Source organism: Hemiscyllium ocellatum, chromosome 33 (genome assembly GCF_020745735.1).
Source record: "Hemiscyllium ocellatum isolate sHemOce1 chromosome 33, sHemOce1.pat.X.cur, whole genome shotgun sequence".
NCBI lineage: Eukaryota > Metazoa > Chordata > Chondrichthyes > Orectolobiformes > Hemiscylliidae > Hemiscyllium > Hemiscyllium ocellatum.
In genome coordinates this window covers 28,508,908-28,527,151 of record NC_083433.1, presented here as the reverse complement: position 1 = coordinate 28,527,151, position 18,244 = coordinate 28,508,908, and the positions used below count along the sequence as shown (strand labels likewise).

The 18,244-nt window shown below is 45.6% G+C and overlaps 1 protein-coding gene across 3 annotated transcripts in view; it reads right to left on the bottom strand.

Annotated features, from left to right (window-relative positions):
• sun2 (Sad1 and UNC84 domain containing 2) overlaps positions 1-14,117 on the bottom strand; it is a 104,240-nt gene extending 90,123 nt beyond the window's left edge. For 2 of the 3 annotated variants that reach the window (XM_060849399.1, XM_060849401.1), the window contains exons 1-2: positions 14,019-14,091; positions 9,210-9,337 (exon numbers count right to left, since the gene is read on the bottom strand). The gene's annotated coding sequence lies outside the window, so the exon portion shown is untranslated. Of the gene's footprint in view, positions 1-9,209; positions 9,338-14,018 lie in introns of all 3 variants that reach the window. The other variant, XM_060849400.1, reaches the window with a different exon arrangement.
• Positions 14,118-18,244: the final 4,127 nt, after the last annotated feature.

The window sequence follows — 18,244 nt, the reverse complement described above, 5'->3', positions numbered from 1 at the left end:
ATTAATCCTTATTGGAGATGGTAATTGCCTGGCATGTGTGGTGTTAAAGTTACTTGCCACTGTCAACCCAAGCCTGGACATGGTCCACGTCTTGTTGCATCTGAACATGGACTGCTTCAGTGTCTGAGGCAGCACGAATGGTGCTAAACATTGCGCAATCATCGATGACCAAACTTTCCCACTTCTGACTTTATGATTGTGTGGGGGGGGGTGTGTGGGTGTGTGTGTGTGTGTGTGTGTCTGTGGCATTGATGAAGCAGCTGAAGATGGTTGGGCCTGTGACCCTACCCTGAGGAACTCCTGCAGAGATGTTCTAGAGTGGAAATGACTGACCTCCAACAACCACAATCCTCTTCATGTGTCAGGTATGACTCCAACCAGCAGAGAGTTTGCCCATTACCCATTGATTCCAGTTTTACATGGGCTCCTTGATTCCGTACTCAGTTGAATGCAGCCTTGATGTCAAGGGCCGGCACTCTCACCTTCCCTCTGGTATTCAGCTGTTTTATTCATGTTGGAACCAAGGCTGTAATGAGGTCAGGAGCTGAGCGGCCCTGACAGAACCCAAACTGGGTGTCAACTGAGCAGGTGCTGCTTAATAGCATTGTTGATGACACCATCTATCACTTTACTGAAGATGGATAGTAGATTAATGAGGCAGTAATTGGCTGTTTTGGATTTGTCCTGTTTTGTGTGTACAAGACATACCTGGACTGTTTTCCATACTGTTGGGTAGATGCCACTGTTGTAGCTGTACTGGAAGAGCTTGACTAGGGGAGCGGCAAGTTCTGGAGCACAGGTCTTTAGTATTAATGCCAGAATGTTATCGGGACTGCAGCCTCTGTAGCATCCAGTGCCTCTTTCCTGATTTCATGTGGAGGGGATCAAACTGGCTGAAGATTGGTATCTGTGATGCTGGGGACCACTATAGGAGGTTACGATAGATAACCCACTCAGCATGTCTGGCTGAAGAGGATTGCTGTGAATGCTTCAGCCTGGATGTGCTGGGTTCTGCTAACGTTGAAGATGGGGATATTTGGGAGTTTCTTAATTGTCCACCACCATTCACAACCAGCTGTGGTAGAACTAGAGACCTTCAATCTGATGTGTTGGTTGTGGAGTCACCTAGCTCCATCACTTGCTGCTTGTGCTGTTTGGCTAACAAGTAGTCCTTTTTTTATTAAATCTTCACCAGGTATGCTCCTGCCATGCCCTCGTACACTCTCCATTCAACCAGTGTTGATCCCTTGGTTTAATGGTAATGATTGATATGCTAGGCTATGAGGTTACTGGTTGCGTTCGGGTAGGTTTCTGCTGCTGTAAATAACCCAACGTACCTCATCAATGCCAAGTCTTGATTTATTAGATCTGTTTGAAGCTCGTCCATTCAGAACACTGAGTGCCACACAACATGATGGATGGTCTTGTCAATATGAAGGCAGGCCATCAGTCACTCTTACTGATACTGTCATAGACAGACATCTGCAGCCTGGTATGGATGAGGTAAAGTAGGTTTTTCCTTCCTGATAGAAACCAAGACTAGCAGCTATTTCCTTTAGGACCTGACCAACTGGATCAGTAGTGTTGCTGCGGAGCCACTCTTGGTGATGGACAGTGAACCCACCCACCCAGAGTACATGCTGCACTCTTGCCACCCTCAGGTGTTTCCTCCAAGTGTTGTTCAACATGGAGGAATACTGATTCAGCAGCAGAGCGAGGTTGGTATGTGGTAATCAGCAGGCGGTTTCATTCTGATCAGATACCACTGTGCCACCAAGCTCTGCTGGATCTGTTCTGCCAGTGGGGTAGGACATAATCAGGGAGCAGGGTGGTGGGGAGCTTCAGGTCATCTCTAATTGTTCCAATCAATCAATCAGAGGCAATGGATGGGGAAAAACATGGGGGTGACCTCTGAAATTCACTCCCCTGCTTTTGCCACCAAATCCCTGAACCCCTATACCCTGCAATTGCCACCTTACAAAAAAAAAGCTTGCCTTCCTATTGCTGGATCATCTGTTGAGCAAGCGTCTTTGCAACAGTTATAAATGCCTTTTGGGTGAAGGAACATAAAAAGGAAAAGTGGCCCAACCAAAGAATTGGAGGATAGTATTCAATCCAAAGAGGAATCATATAAAGTTGCTAGAAAACGTAGCAAGCCCGAGGAATGGGAGCAGTTCAGAACTCAGCAAAAGGGTAAGGACAGCCAGTTACTGGCTGTGCTTTTCCAGTACCACACTTTTGGACTCTGATCTCCTGCATCTACAGTCCTCACTTCCTCCTCAACAAAAAAGGATAACCAAGATGTTGACCAGGAAGGGAAAGAAAATACAGTGTGAGAATAAGCAAGGACAATAACAGCTGGCTATAAAAGTATGCAAAAAGAAAAATGATTATAGAAGATAAATATAGACCCCCTTATTATCTCAAACAAGAGAACAGAACAAGGAAAAAGGCAGAACAAGCAAACAATTATTTTAGTTCCATCTTCAAAGCTTGAGAAGCATGAGTCTACTGGGAAGAAGGAAATTCGCAAAGCAAAAAAAAAGTTGGTTTCAGGATGGAAGGCAGTTATAAAGGATCAGGCCCCAACTATTCACAACATTAGGTATGCACAGTGGCTCAGTGGTTAGCACTGCTGCCTCACAGCACCAGAGACCTGGGTTCGATTCTAACCTCGGACAACTGTCTGTGTGGAGTTTGCACATTCTCCCTGTGTCTGCGTGGGGTTCCTCCGGTTTCCTCCCACAATCCAAAAATGCGCAGGTTAGGTGAATTGGCCACGTTAAATTGCCTGTAGTATTATGTCATTAGTCAGGGGTAAATATAGGGTAGGGGAGTGGTTCTGGGTGGGTTACTCTTCGGAGGGTGAGTGTGGACTTGTTGAGCCAAAGGGCCTGTTTCCATACTGTAGGTAATCTAATCTAATCTCATAAATCAATAATTTGGACAAGGGAATCAAATGCAATATTTCAAAGTTTGCTGACAGTACAAAATCAGGTGGTATTGAGTGGTGGGAAGTATGTTAAAAAAACTTTCAGGGCAACTTAGATGTGACAGTAGGAAAATACACGGCATATACTGTATGACATGGGTAAGTGTGAAATTGGTCACTTGATAGGAAAAGCTGACTGACAGAGTGGTGGTAAACAGTGGTGAATTGACAAATGTTGATACAACAAGCAGTTGCAATGCAAATGGCAATAAGACCATAGCATTTCAGAGCAGAATTAGGCCATTCAGCCCACCATCAACTCTGCTCTGCCATTTGACCATGGCTGATGTAATTTTCAAACCCATTCTCCTGCCTTCTCTCTCCATACCCTTAATCAAGGACCTATTCGTCTTAAGTACACTCAACAACGTGGCCTCCACAGCCCTTTGCAGCAATGAGTTCCACAGATTAACTACCCTCGAGCTGAAAGATTCCTTACCTCAGTTCTAAAGGGCTGTTCCTTGGATCCTAGTCTCTCTTAAGTCCACTCTATCCAGGCCCATCAGTATTCTAAGTTTTAATCAGATTCCTCCCCTCCCCACCCACCTCATCCTTCAAACTCTACAATGTACAGTCCTCGACTAGTCCATATAACAAGCCCTTCATTGCCAGGATAATTCTTGTAAACCTCCTCTGAACTCCCTGCAAAGCCAGCACATCCTTTCACCAAACAGGGCCCCAAACTGTTCACAATATTCCAAATGGTGTCTGACCAGAGCCTTATATAGCCTCAGCAATACATCGCTGCTCTTGTACTTGAGCCCTTTTGAGATGGATGTCAACATTGCATTTGCCTTCTTCACCATCAACTGAACCTGTATGTTAACCTGAACCAGGACTGCCAAGTCACTTTGTGCTTCAGATTTCCGAAGCCTTTCTGCATTTAAAAAATAGCCCATGCCTTTTCCTTCCAACCAAAGTGCATAACCTCACACTTTCCCACATTGTGTTCTACCTGCACCTGCTTTGCTCACTCGCCTAGCCTGTCCAAGTCCTGCTGCAGCCTGCACACTTCCTCAACACTATCTGTACCTCCACCTCTCCTTGTGTCATCTGCAAATTTAGTAACAGTGCCTTCAGTTTTATCATCAAGATAGTTAGCATAAAACATGGATAGCAAAGGTCTCAACACTGACCCCTATGGAACCCCACGGCTGGTATCCTGTAAAAGATTCCTTTATCTCCACTCTCTGCCAGTCAGCTGATCCATGACAGTACCTTGCTCCTAACACCACGGGCTCTTATCTTACTGAGCAGCCTCCTGTGCGGCACCTTGTCAAAGGCCTTCTGGAAATCCAATAGATCATGTCCACTGGCTTTCTTTTGTCTAACTTTTTCATTACATCCTCAAAGAATTCTAACTGATTGTCAGGCATGATCTCCCCTTGATGAAGCTGTGCTGACTCAGCACTATTTTCCCTATGCACTTCCTAGTACTCTGCAACCTCATCCTTAATAATGGACTCTGATATCTTACCAATGACTGAGGTCAGCCTGACAGCTGTCATTTCCCCCCTTTCTGCCACCCTCCCTTCTTAAACAGGGCTGTTACATTCACCATTTTCCAGTCCTACAGAAGCCTCCCCGACTCCAGCGATTCCTGAAAGATCATTACCAATGCCTCTACAACCTCAACTATGTCCATCAGAACCCTGGGGTATAACCCATCCAGAGGGATGGAGATTAAAAGCAGGGAGGTTATGTTGCAGCTGTCTCAGGTACTCGTGAGGCCACACCTGGTGTACTGTGTGCAGTTTTGGTCTCCTTACTTGAGAAAGGATGAGTTGGCACTGCAGTGGGTGCAGAGGAGGTTCACTCGGTTGATTCCGAAATTCAGAAGGTAGATATTCATTGGAATTTAGAAGAATGAGGGGGGGGGGAATCTTATAGAAACAAACCAAATTATGAAGGGAATAGATAAGTTAGAACCAGGGAGGTTGTTTCTACTGGCAGGTGAAACTAGAGCTAGAGGGCATAGCCTCAAAATAAAGGGGAGCAGATTTAGGACTGACTGGAGGAGGAACTTTTTCACCCAAAGGGTTGTGAATATGTAGAATCCCCTGCCTATTGAAGCAAATGATGCTACCGTGTTGAATGTTTTTAAGATAGATAGCTTTTTGAACGATAAAGAAATTAAGGGTTATGGTGAGCAGGAGGGTAAATCCATTAAAAGATCAGAAGTGATCTTACACAGAACAGCGGAGCAGGCTCGATGGGGCAAGAGGCCTACTCCTGCTCCAACTTTTCATGTTCTTTATGTAGTCTGCACGATTTATTGGCTTTCAGAATTTCAGCTTCCCCAGCACCTTCTCCTTAATCATAACCACTACACTCACCTCTACCTCCTGACTCTCAAAGTTATAGTGCATTGTTAGTGTCCTCCACTATGAACATTGATGTGAAGTACCCATGTAGTTCCACCACCCATTTCTTGGTTCCCTATTATTACTTCTCCAGCTTCATTTTCCAGTGGTCTAATACCCACCACTGCCTCTCTCTTAACTTTTAGATATCTAAAGCAACTCTTGCAATCATCTTTAATATTACTCCGCTCATACTTCATTTTCTCTTTCCTCATTGTTTAAAATTATCCTCTGCTGTTGTTAAAGGCCTTCTAATCCTTTCCTATCCACGTTTGTCCAAATCCCTTTTAAATGTTGCTAATGTACCCACCTCAACCACTTCCACTGGCAGTTCTTTGCAGATGCCCCTCAGATTCCCTTTTATTCTTTCCCTCTTATCTTAAACTAATGCCTTCCAGTACTCGATTCCCAAACCCAGGGAAAAAGACTGAGTGCATTCATCCTATCCACACCTTGCATGGTCTTATACACTTCTATCTCCTATGCTTAAAAGGAAAAGAGACCTAGCTTGTCAAACCCCTCCTACAATTCAGACCCTTGAGTTCTGGCAACCTCCTTGTAAAATTCTACGGGAAGGATGTTATTAAACTGAAAAGAGTGCAGACGAAAAGTGACCAAAACTGAACAATACTCCAAGCATGGCCTCACCAATGTCCTGTACAACTGCAACATAACTTCCCAACTTCTACGCTCAGCACCCTGACTGATGAAGGCCAATGCGCCAGAAAGCCTTCTTCACTGTCCTGTCTACCTGTGATTCCCCTCTCAGAGAACTGTGCACCCAAACTCCCACGCCCCTCTGTTCCACTACACTTCCTAAGGTCCTACCATTCGCCATGAAACTCCTGCCTTGATTTGACTTTCCAAAATGCAACACCTAACACTTATCTCTATTAAACTCTATTTGCCATTTCTTGGCCCATTTCCCCAGCTGATCAAGGTCCTACTGCAATTTCTGATAACCTTCCTCACTGTCCATCAGAACCTATTTTATGTCATCTACAAACTGACTAATCATGCAGCACGGTGGCTCAGTGGTTAGTACTGCTGCCTCACAGCGCCAGGGACCTGGGCGCCTGTCTGTGTGGAGTTTGCACATTCGCCCCGTGTCTGCGAGGGTTTCCTCCCATAATCCAAAGATGTGCAGGTCAGTGGATTGGCCATACTAAATTACCCACGGTGTTAGGTGCATTAGTCAGGGGTAAATACAGGGTAGGGAAATGGGTCTGGCTGGGTGACTCTTCAAAGGGTCAGTGTGGACTTGTTGGGCCGAAGGGCCTGTTTCCATACTGTAGGGAATCTAATCTAATCATGCCTTGCACATTGTTATCTATAATCAATAATTTGGATAAGAAATAGCAATGGGCCCAGCACTGACCAGATGTATACCACTAGTCAGTCCTCCAGTCTGACGAGTGTCCTTCTACTATTACCCTCTGCTTCCTACTATCAAGCCAATTGTTTATCCAGTTTGCCAGCCCTCCTTTGATTCCATGTGGTCTAACCTTCCAGAGCAGCCTGCCATGTGGAAACTTATCCAAGACCTATTGAAATCCATAGAGAGTACGTCCACCTGATGAAGTGCTTTTGGCCGAAACGTCAATTCTCCGGCTCCTCAGATGCTGCCTGACCTGCTGCACTTTTCCAGCATCATACTCTCGACTCTGATCTCCAACATCTGTAGTCCTCACTTACCCCTAAGTTGTATCAGTCTACTACATAAAGACATAACATGCATCAGATCAACCTTCAGGCACTAACCAAGGCATCATATTTGGGCATGACAAAGGCCAAGTTAAGCCAAAGTTCTCCAAGCTAACAGTTGGGAATTTATGCTAATATTGGAAGAGCTGCCCCACAGGTAAGTCAGGCAACAACCTTACAATCATATTCATTGAAACGTACATTACAGACAATATCTCAGACACAACCATCACTGGTGGGTGTCCTGACCAAGCTAAGATTCCATAGCGGTGCATACATTGACCCCAGACCCTGTTAAGTTTCAATGCAAGTGTTTGATGGGGATTGACCCATGAAAGATGTTTAGTTTGAGGGCATCTTGAATTAGGGAACACTTTCAGAATCAAGGGACTTCCATATAATCTTCAAAGACAAACAAGTGACTATATCATAAATGCTTCACTATATGAAAAAAATTCACATAGATGCAAAAGACTGTATCAGCAGATGAGTCAATTGGCTTCCTGAAGAAGGGCTCATGCCTGAAACATCGATTCTCCTGCTTTTTGGATGCTGCCTGACCTGCTGTGCTTTTCCAGTAACATTTTCAGCTCTGATCTCCGCAATCTGCAGTCCTCACTTACTCCTTGATGAGTCAATTAGGCCAGCATCAGTAAGGACTTCAAACACTGATCAAATCACGTAAAATCTATCAACTCCAACACAGCACAGAAACAGTCCTCTAATGCTCCAGGCCTGAGTCGACACATTTTGCCTTCCCATGCAAAAATGTCTTCATTTTTATCCCTCTATTCACTCAGCAAAAGTGAGGACTGCAGATGCTGGAGATCAGAGTCAAGGTTAGTATGTGCTGGAAAAGGACAGCAGGTCAGGCAGCATCCCAGGAGCAGGAAAATCGACGTTTCATGCAAAAGCCTGAATTTAGTGATGTATTTGTTCAGGTACTTCTCGAATGCTGCTATTGTGTCTGCTTCCACTTCCTCAGGCAGTACACTCCAGGCATTCACCACCCTTTGTCTGAAAGGCTTGCCTGCCTTCTCTTTTAAAACTGCCCCTCCCCTCCCCCTCCTGGCACCTTGAACCAGTGTTCCCTAGTAATTTACTCCTCCACCCTGGGGAAAAGCCACCTACTCTCCACGCCATTCAGAATCTATCTACGACATTCTCGATGTTGCAAATACTCCACGATGCCTCCAGACACCACTCCATCTCCAAATCTCAGGGTTTCACGAACTGCAGCTGGAAACATTTCTTGCATGCATTCAGGTCCTGGGCACTGAAAATGTGCCCAGCTTCCCACATCGAGCAAGAGGAGCAGACTACGATTAGGAGCGCTCCTGCCATGTCTTACCCCTTGGAAGTGAATTACATTAATAAACTAATCTTAACAATCAAGAGAAACTCTCATCCCTCACAAAACCCCAAACGATAGGGTTTAACACAAAAAGGAGGGACAATTTCTTCTCTCAAGGGCAGGTAATCTTTGGAATTTTATTCCCTAGCGGTAGAGGCTGACTTGTTGAACACATTCAAGGCTGAGGGAAACAGATTTTCAGACAGACATTTAATCTACAAAAGGAGGCACAAGGGTTATGATGGGGGTAGACAGGAAAGTGGAATTGTGGCCAAATTGAAATCAGCCATGATGTTACGGAATGGCAGAGCAAGCTCAGGAGCCAAGGTGATCGGTTTCTCTCCTTTTTTGATATTCTGGTGTAATGTTGATAGTAGAGCAAATGCTGACCAATTGGTCCCTGGTATGAGACAGTGGTCCTATGGAGAGAGGCTGAGTAAATTGGGTCAAATTCTCTGGAGTTTTGAAGATGTGATTTCATCGATTGACAGAAGATTCTGAAAGAGCTTGACAAGGTCAACACAGAGGCCATCTCCCTCTGGTTGAAGAATCTAAAGCACAAGGGTACAGTCTTAGGATAAGAGGACAATCATTTGGGACTGAGAAGAGGAGAAATGTCTTCACCTGAAAGGTTGCAAATCTTTGCAAGTCCTGAGAGGGTTTTGGAGTCTCCACTACTAAATACATTTAAGGCTGGGACTCTCAGGGAGTAAAGGGATGTGGAGAATACACAGGGCAGGTGTGGGCCGAGTGGCTAAGTCCTACTTTGACTTTTTATATTTCTTTGAAAAATTACCTGTGAGAGATTGATGCATCCAAGTCAATGAGGGAGGTTCATTTGAAATTCCAGGGGCTTTTGACAGAATTTTCCAATCCTCCTTCAATATGGTGCCAGAAAACAGGAGAATTGCAAATGTCACAGCCCTGTTTAAAGAAAAACAGTAGGTTATAAACCGGTAACTATCGTTTAGTCAGTCCAACAATCCATGTCAAGGAACTTTATAGCAAGAATGCAACAAAACAAAATTAACTAGCAATTCAAGGAGTACAGATTAATTTATTAAAGACATTTGTTAAATGCAAATTGTGTTTGATTAATTTAAAATTATTCTAATTCTAAATTAGCTATCATTGTTACTTTTCAAAATATTTTGACTTTGCCTATATTGATTTGCAGGAGAAAGTGAGGACTGCAGATGCTGGAGATCAGAGCTGAAAAATGTGTTGCTAGAAAAGCGCAGCAGATCAGGCAGCATCCAAAGAGCAGGAGAATCGACGTTTCGGGCATGAGCCCTTCTTCAGGAAATGAAGAAGGGCTCATGCCCAAAACGTCGATTCTCCTGCTCTTTGGATGCTGCTTGACCTGCTGCGCTTTTCCAGCAACACATTTTTCAGCTATATTGATTTGCAAAATGACATTTGACAAAGGACTATATCATAGATCAAGGAGCCTTGGTGAATTTAGGTAGTACATTGGGAGTGTAATGGAGGCAGGAAACCGCCTAACCTTTAAAAAGGTACTAGGATAAGTACCATCATCATAACATTCAAAGCTATGGGTCTAATGTGAGAAAATGGGACCAGTGTGGGTAATAATATACTTTGGGTGGTACAGACTTGATGGGCCGAAGGGCCACTTCTGTAGTGTACAATGATCTTGTAGATGCACACACTACTACCATTGAACCTCAATGGGACAGGAAATAAACTTTTTAGTGATATGGGACCATTCAAGGGAGCTGCTTTTATCCTAAATAAAGTTGAGCTTTGAGTGTTGTTGGAGCTGCGTTCATCCAAGAAAGTGGGGAATATGCCATCACCCTCCTGACTTGTGCCTTGGTCAGGTTTTGTGGAGTCAGGAGGGAAGTTACTTGATGCAGGATTCTTCACCTCTGACCTGCTCTTGTAGGCAGTATTTATACAGCGAATCCAGTTCAGTTTCTGGTCGATGCTAAAGCCAAGGATATTTATTGTAGGGAAGTCAGCAATGGCAATGCCATTGAGTGTCAAAGGGTTAGATTCTCTCTTGTTAGAGATGGTCCAACATTTATTGATGATTGAGAGTAAACTGATGGTGGTGGTAGAGCCATAGAGCTGTACAGCATGGAAACTGACCCTTTGGTCCAACTCGTCCATGCCAACTGATATCCTAAATTTAGTCCGAATTGCTTGCGTTTAGCCTATACGCCTCTAAATCTCTATTCATATATCAATCCAGATGCCTTTAAAAAGGTTGTAATTGTGTCAGCTTCCACCACTTCCTCTGGCAGCTCATTTCATACATGCACCACCCTTTGCATAAAAAAAAGGCCTTAGTTCCCTTTTAAATGTTTCCTCTCTCACCTTAAATCTATGCTCTCTAGTTTTGGACTCTTCCACACAGGGAAACATCTTAGCTATTTCATCCTATCTATGCCCGTCTTAATTTTATAAATTTCTACACGGTCTCTCAGCCTCCGATGGAATATGGAAAACAGCCTTGGCCTATTCAGCTTCTTCCTATAGCTCCTCCAACATCCTTGTAAATCTTTTCTGAACCCCTTCAAGTTTCACAACTTTTTTTTAAAAAAAGGAGACCAGAATTGAACACAATATTCCAAAAAGGGGCCTAACCAAAGTCCTGTACAGCCCTTACATTACCTCCCAACTCCTGTACTCTATGCACTGACCAATAAAGGCAAGCATACTAATCACCTACTTCACTATCCGGCCTACCTGCGACTCCATTTCAAGGAACTATGAACCTTCATGCCAAGGTCTCTTTGTTCAATCACACTCCCCAGGACCTTACCATTAAGTGTATAAGTTGCACCCTGATTTGCTTTTCCAAAATGCAGCACCTCACATTTATCCAAATTAAACTCCATCTGCCACTCCTCAGCCTACTGGCCCATCTAATCAAGATTTCAGTGTACGGAGGTAACCTCCTTCACTGTTCTCTACACCACCAATTTTTGTGTTATCTGTAAACTGACTAACCATACCTCTTATGTTCACATCCAAGTCATTTACATAAATGGCAAAAAGCAGTGAACCCAACACTCATTCTTGTGGCATCCTGCTGGTCACAGGCCTCTAGCCTGAAAAGCAACACTCCACCCACCCCGTCTCCTACCTTCAAGCTAGTTCTATACCCAAATGGCTGGTTCTCCCTGTATTCTATCAGATCTAACCTTGACAAACAAACAAACAAACAAACAAACAAAGTCAGGTTGAATTTGTCTTGTTTTCTGTGTACAAGACATTTTTCCACATTGTCAGGTAGATGCCAGTCTTGTAACTGTATTGAAACAGCATGGCTGGAGACATGGGAAGTTGTGGAGCACAAGTATTATTGCAACAATGTACAAGCTGATGGCTAGAAACTGAACAGCTCTTTCTCCAAGAACAGTAGCACAGACAGTGTACATTCAGCAAATGATCCCCTGAATGACAAGTCTCCAGAGACCCATCAATTTCTGTCTTGAACCTACTCAAAGATGCACTTCCACAGTCCTCTGAGGTAGCCACTCCAAAGATTCACCACTCTCCAAGTCTCAGTCTTACACAGCCTGATCCTTGTCCTGAAATTATGTCCTTGGATCTAGTCTCACCAACCAGGGAAACTTCCTATCTACATCCACCCTACAAGAATTTTACAAGTTTCATTACATTCTCTTTTCTTCAAACTTCTAGAAAACAGGCGAGTTTCCTTGATCTGTCCTCAATCCGCCACACCAAGGATTAATCTGGCGAGTCTCCATTGCACTCCCTCAGGAGTAAATAAAAGTCTTCAGAAAAAAGGAGACCAAAGCTGTACACAATACAGGTTACAACTAATATCTTCTGTATTCAAACTGCCCCAAAATGAAGGCCAACATATCGTTTGCCTGATCAGATTCCCTACCATGTCGAAACAGGCCCTGAGGCCCAACAAGTGCACACCGACCCTCTGAAGAGTAAGCCACCCAGACCCATTCCCCTACCCTATATTTACCCCTGACTATTGTGGGCGGCACGGTGGCACAGTGGTTAGCACTGCTGCCTCAGCGCCTGAGACCCGGGTTCAATTCCCAACTTAGGTGACTGACTGTGTGGAGTTTGCACATTCTCCCCGTGTCTGCATGGGTTTCCTCCGGTTTCCTCCCACAGTCCAAAGATGTGCGGGTCAGGTGAATTGGCCATGCTAAATTGTCCGTAGTGTTAGGTAAGGGGTAAATGTAGGGTACGGGTGGGTTGTGCTTCGGCGGGTCGGTGTGGACTTGTTGGGCCGAAGGGCCTGTTTCCACACTAAGTAATCTAATCTAATCTAAACGTAACACTACGGCCAACTTAGCATGGCCAATTCCCCTATCCTGCATATTTTTGTGACTGTGGGAGGAAACTCATGCAAACATGGGGAGAATGTGCAAACTCCACACAGACAGACAGTCTACCCAAGGTAGGAATTGAACCCAGGTCCACACTGTGAGGCAGCAGTGCTAACCAATGAGCCATTGTGCCACCCTCGAGCGATACAGGCAGAAGTTTATATACATGTACCATCAGATTCAAGACCAGCTTCTTCCCCAGTGTTATTTGACTCTGAATAGACCTCTCAAATTTTAGATGTTGATCTTGCTCTCTGTGCATCTTCTCCGCAGCCGTAACATTGTATACTTTGTTCTTACCCTAATGCACTTTGTATGGTATGATCTGTACAGAGTCTAAAACACAACTTTCACTGTGTCTGGGTACATGCGACAATAATAAGTCAAATCAATTCTCCATCCATACAAGAGGACCCCCGATCCCATGAAGTCTAACATTACCTTACTAACTGCTTGTGTGGGATCTTAGCAAAAACTTTGAAAATTCAAAACAGACCGCATCTACTGATGTCCTTTTCTTCAAGGTACAGACTTTGGACAGCAGATCAATTCTCCCTTCACCTCCACCACGAAACTCATGAACATTTCAATACTGTTTCATATTTACAACAGTGGCTCTTGCGATTCTCCTTCCGCGCTTCAGGGCACAGTAAACCCTTGGAGAAACTCTGCAGCTCTAGCAGAGTTTGTGGAGAGGAAGCAGAGTCAATGTTACGGTTCCAGTGACCCCTCTTCAGAACACCAAACCTTGCTGAGCTTCTGAAGCGAATTAGCTAAAGATTTCCGGCTTTTTGGGGGGCGGGGGTGGGAGGAATGGTAAAGCAGTGTCACACGAGAGAGGATTCTTGGAATGTTTATTAGTGGTGCCTAATCTAGATATTGTGCAGTGTCGATGCGAGGAGAGCAGGTGAACCAGAGGGGCTGTGTGCTCTGAAACCCAGGCACTCGGCTCATTCCTCATATTCAGGAATGAGTTTAGTTTAGACCACGGGTTACTCCTTCCAAGGGGAGCAGAATGGAACAGCACAAGGCCTGTGCTGTATGTCAGGCAGGGGACTGCAGGAGCTGGCCGGCCGACAGGAGAGCGCCTGTCACAGACACAATTCCTCCCCTCCTCAGCGCTGAGCTTTAGCCCCAGAGCGGACAGGTGACCGTCTGCTGGGCTTGGACCCACGGCCCCAGAGCAACAGCAGCTGCAGCATCAGCATCATCCCTGGGCTGAGTGAAGCCCACAGTGAGCGCAGAGACACACCTACCTCCGGAGCAAAATCTACCTGAATCAAAATAACGGCTCGCCTCTGTCTGCAGATTCCAGACTCCGACACAATCCCAGCGCGATCGAGAACAAACACCCCACACACACACACACCCCGCTCCAATCAGAGGCCGATACCCATTGGACAGCCCAGATTCAATCAAAAGCAACTCCTCTCATTGGCCCTTGTATTCAAAAGATTCACTTCCTTGTGTCAGTTTCAACATTTAAAGGCACACGCACCGGCTCTCCCCTTTGTCCCGAAAGTGAAGGATTCTCACCAGCACACGGCAGGTTTATTCAGGACCATTCTTAGCCTCTGTCTCGACCTGAACTACAGAGGGAATCACAACCAATCCGCATTAGCCGCTCTTATTAAAACAGAGCAGGACAGCACAGGAACAGGCCCTTCAGCCCACTCTGTCTGTGCTGACCACGAAGCTATTCTAAACTAATCCCATCTGTCTGCACCTGCTCCATAACCCTCTGTTCATGTATTTGTCTAAATGCCTTTTAAACTGTGCTGGTATTATCATCTACCTCTTCTCTGGCACATGCTACCAACTAAAAAAAAACACTTGCACATCTCCTTGAAACTTTTCCCCTCACACCTTAATCCTTATGCCCCCTGGTATTGGCATTTCCACCTTCGCAAAAAGATTCCAACTACCCTGAAATAGCCGTAGAGAGGCTGCTAAGCCCATCATCAAGTCACCCTTTATTGACACATGGAGAGTCCCTGACAGTGATGCTGCTCCCTCAGTGAGCAGGATTTCTGACATTCCTTTTTTAAAAAAAAACAGGCCCTTTGGCCAACCCGTCCATACTGACCCTCCGAACAGTAACCCACAATTTTAAAACACTTACAAATAATTAACATTAACAGCTGTATAGAGAGAAACAGTTTTACAGGGGAGAGCGGCAACAAAGTTCAAAGTTTTCAGGGAAAGGAGAACAAACCTCAAATCCCGACATCACAAAAATAAAAAAGTAACAAATACATAGAGGACAATCCAATTAGATAAGGAACAGTGCGTAGAATACAGACCCCTCCCCAGCAAGCTACCCATCCCTCCCACCTTCTGACTACTCTAAGGTAACCTGCCCCTACACCTCTTCACCCTCTCAGTCCACTCCATGCCCATTCTGGCTCTTGGTCCACCCTAACCCACCTCCCAGCCACTTCTAGGACAACCCATTCTGCTTCCCCAGCCTCCCACCTCCACCCCCCCAACTACTTCTCCAGGATCACAGCAGTCAGGATGGCCTATCCACCTTCCAACTTCCCTTCACACCTTCCGGCCACCTCTAGGTCAGCCTGTCCCAGCACTTGCCCGGTGTGACAGCACTGAAGACTGTCTACCCACCTTCCAGCTCTCTGTCTGCCTCTACGTGCCATCAGGTTCTCACCCACCACAACCTGGCCTATGGACTACCCTAACACACTGTTAGCACAGCCCGTCCCCTTCCCTGGGATGATAGCACTCAAGGCAACCCATAAGCCTTCCAGATCTCAGCCTGCCCTCTGCACCGTCTGGCGCTCAGCTGCTCTGACACACCTTCCAGCCACCTCTAGGACAGCCCATCCCAGTACGTGCCCAGGGTAACAGTACTGAGGACAATCTACCTGCTTTCCGGATCTCAGCCTGCCTCTACATACCTTCTGGCTCTTAGCCACTCTGACACACCTTCCGGCCACCTCTAGCACAGCCTGTCCTAATCACCCCTTCTCAGGACAAAGCACTCAGAATGGCCTACCCACCTTCCGGCTCTTGGGGCAACTGGCACCAGCATGGCCTACCCATCTTTCGGCTTTCAGAGCAGCTTATCCCTCTTTAGGTTCACAGGATGGCCTACCCACCCTCTGGCTCTCAGGATGACAGCTTCCAGGCTGACCCATGACCCTCCCAGCAAGGCCTGTCAGACCCAGGGACACACAAGACAATGCAGGTGATAACCCAACAAGCAACATGACAAAGTCATGTATCAGAGTCCCTTTTGGTACAGAGCCCATTACCATAAACTCTTTTCTTCAAAATGTAGAGTCCATTCCCAGGAAAAGAGTCCACTCCAGTATACAAAGTGCATTGTCAGAAATGGTGTCCACTCCAAACTGCAGAGTCCATTGCTAAATAACACAAGAGTCCACAACTGAGGGCAGAGTCCACTCCTGAAGGCATTAAATGCACACCCCACAGCACACACAGTTAGTGTTCAGTCTCCCTAGAGGCCCAGTCCATCCATAGAAAATCAGGCCCACTCACAGAAACTATACATTTTCAAGTTGCAGTTAACTCAAAACTTTGGTCCACACCCAAAAGCAGGGTCCAATCCAGGATCAGTAAATGCTCACCTACCACCTCACACAGGTGTTCAGGCTTTACAGAGGCCTACTCCACCCATAAAAGGGCCAGGCCTACTCACATAGGAACAGCTCATCTGGAAACATGGATTTTCTCACAGGGGCTCAGCCCAAACACCAAAAAAAGGTGAATAAACAATAGGTGCAGAAGTAGGCTATTCAGCCCTTTGAGCCATTCATTATGATCATGGCTGATCATCCACATTCAGTATCCTGTTCCTGCCTTATCCCCACAACCTTCGATTCTACTATCTTTAAGAGCTCTATCCAGCTCTTTCTTGAAAGTATCCAGATATTTGGCCTCCACAGCCTCCTGGTGCAGAACATTCCATATATCCACCACTCTCTGGGTGAAGAAGTTTCTCCTCAATTCTGTTCTAAATGCCCTACCCCTTAATTTTAAGTTGTGTCCTCGAAAGACACATTCAAAGAAAGAAAACCAGAGAGCGAGACCTAAGCCCTATCACAAAATCAGCATTGTTCTTTACTCAAGATAAAGGAAAAGAGTAACACACAACCAGTGAAACAACAATTCCCTAATGAGGGCTGAATTACACCTGAAACACATTGACTGTGTAAATCAGGCAGTTTAAAAATCAGTTCTCAATAAAAAAGAAATACCAGTTAGCAAACCTGGATTTGTAAACCAATCAGTTTAGGAACTTGGTTCTCCCAAAAAAAAAGCAGAAACCACCAACAGCAGTAACACACTGACTGTGGCCCAGTCAGCACAGAGTCAGTTCTCTGACATAAATGGAGAATCCTTGACACTGATCCAGCTCTGAGTGAATAGGACGTTTGATATTCCTTTTTTATTTTATTAAACAGTATAAAATAATTAACAATAAACAGAAAGCAGTTCATCAAAAAAACCCCACAATATACAGGGAAAAGGGCAGCAAAGCCAAATCCCAAACCCCACTGTTCAACCAGTTTACAGGGAGATGAGGACAAACCACAAATCCCACTTCTATTCATCACAAAGATAAGTGTAACAAACACAGACAAGACAGTGCAATCAAATCAGAAACAGTGTATAGAGCACAGACCCAATATATCTATAAAAGACAACTGATACCCGTCCCATACTGATCAGTCCCCAATACATGCTGATCAGACCGCGCTTGGCCAGCTTTCCTGCAGGACAGTCAGACTTCCGGTCTCTGGCCACCCTGCGTACTGACCGACCCTCCCCAGGTTGGCCTTCCTATGGGCTGCCATTGGACGCCTTGCTCAGCCTCCCCTCGTACTGATCAGCCTGCCCTATACCAGCTTTCCTGCGAGGAGGCTATCAGTCGCCAGGCCCCACCTACTGACAGACTCTTCCTGGCCTACATTCCTCCAGGCCAGTCATCAACCCTCCGACCCCTAGCCAGCCCATCTACTGGCTGACCCGCCCCAACCAGCTTTCCTACAGACAGGCTGTCGGCTGCCTAGTCCCCAGCCCTGTCATCAATCCTCCAGTTCCTGGTTGCCCCATGTTCTGACTAGCCCACTCTGGCCCAAGCAAACACAATTAATTACAAACCCCACATACAGTAACAGAGTTCACAAAATCCTCACAATACAGTTTCCAGTACCAAGGCAGAGTCCACATCCAAAGACAGAAAATGCACACCCTACAGCACACACACATAGGTGTTCAGTGTCTATACAGGCCTAGTCCATCCATATAGAACCAGGCGCACTGAGTGCAGTTAACTCACAGGGGTTTGGTCCATTCCAAAGGCAGAGTCCACAGCACACACGCAGGTGTTCAGTCTCCACAAGGGCCTGGTCCATCCAAAGGACCAGGCCCACAGTACATTGTAGAGGTGCACTTAACTCACAGGAGTATGGTCCACTCCAGGATATAGCAATTTCTC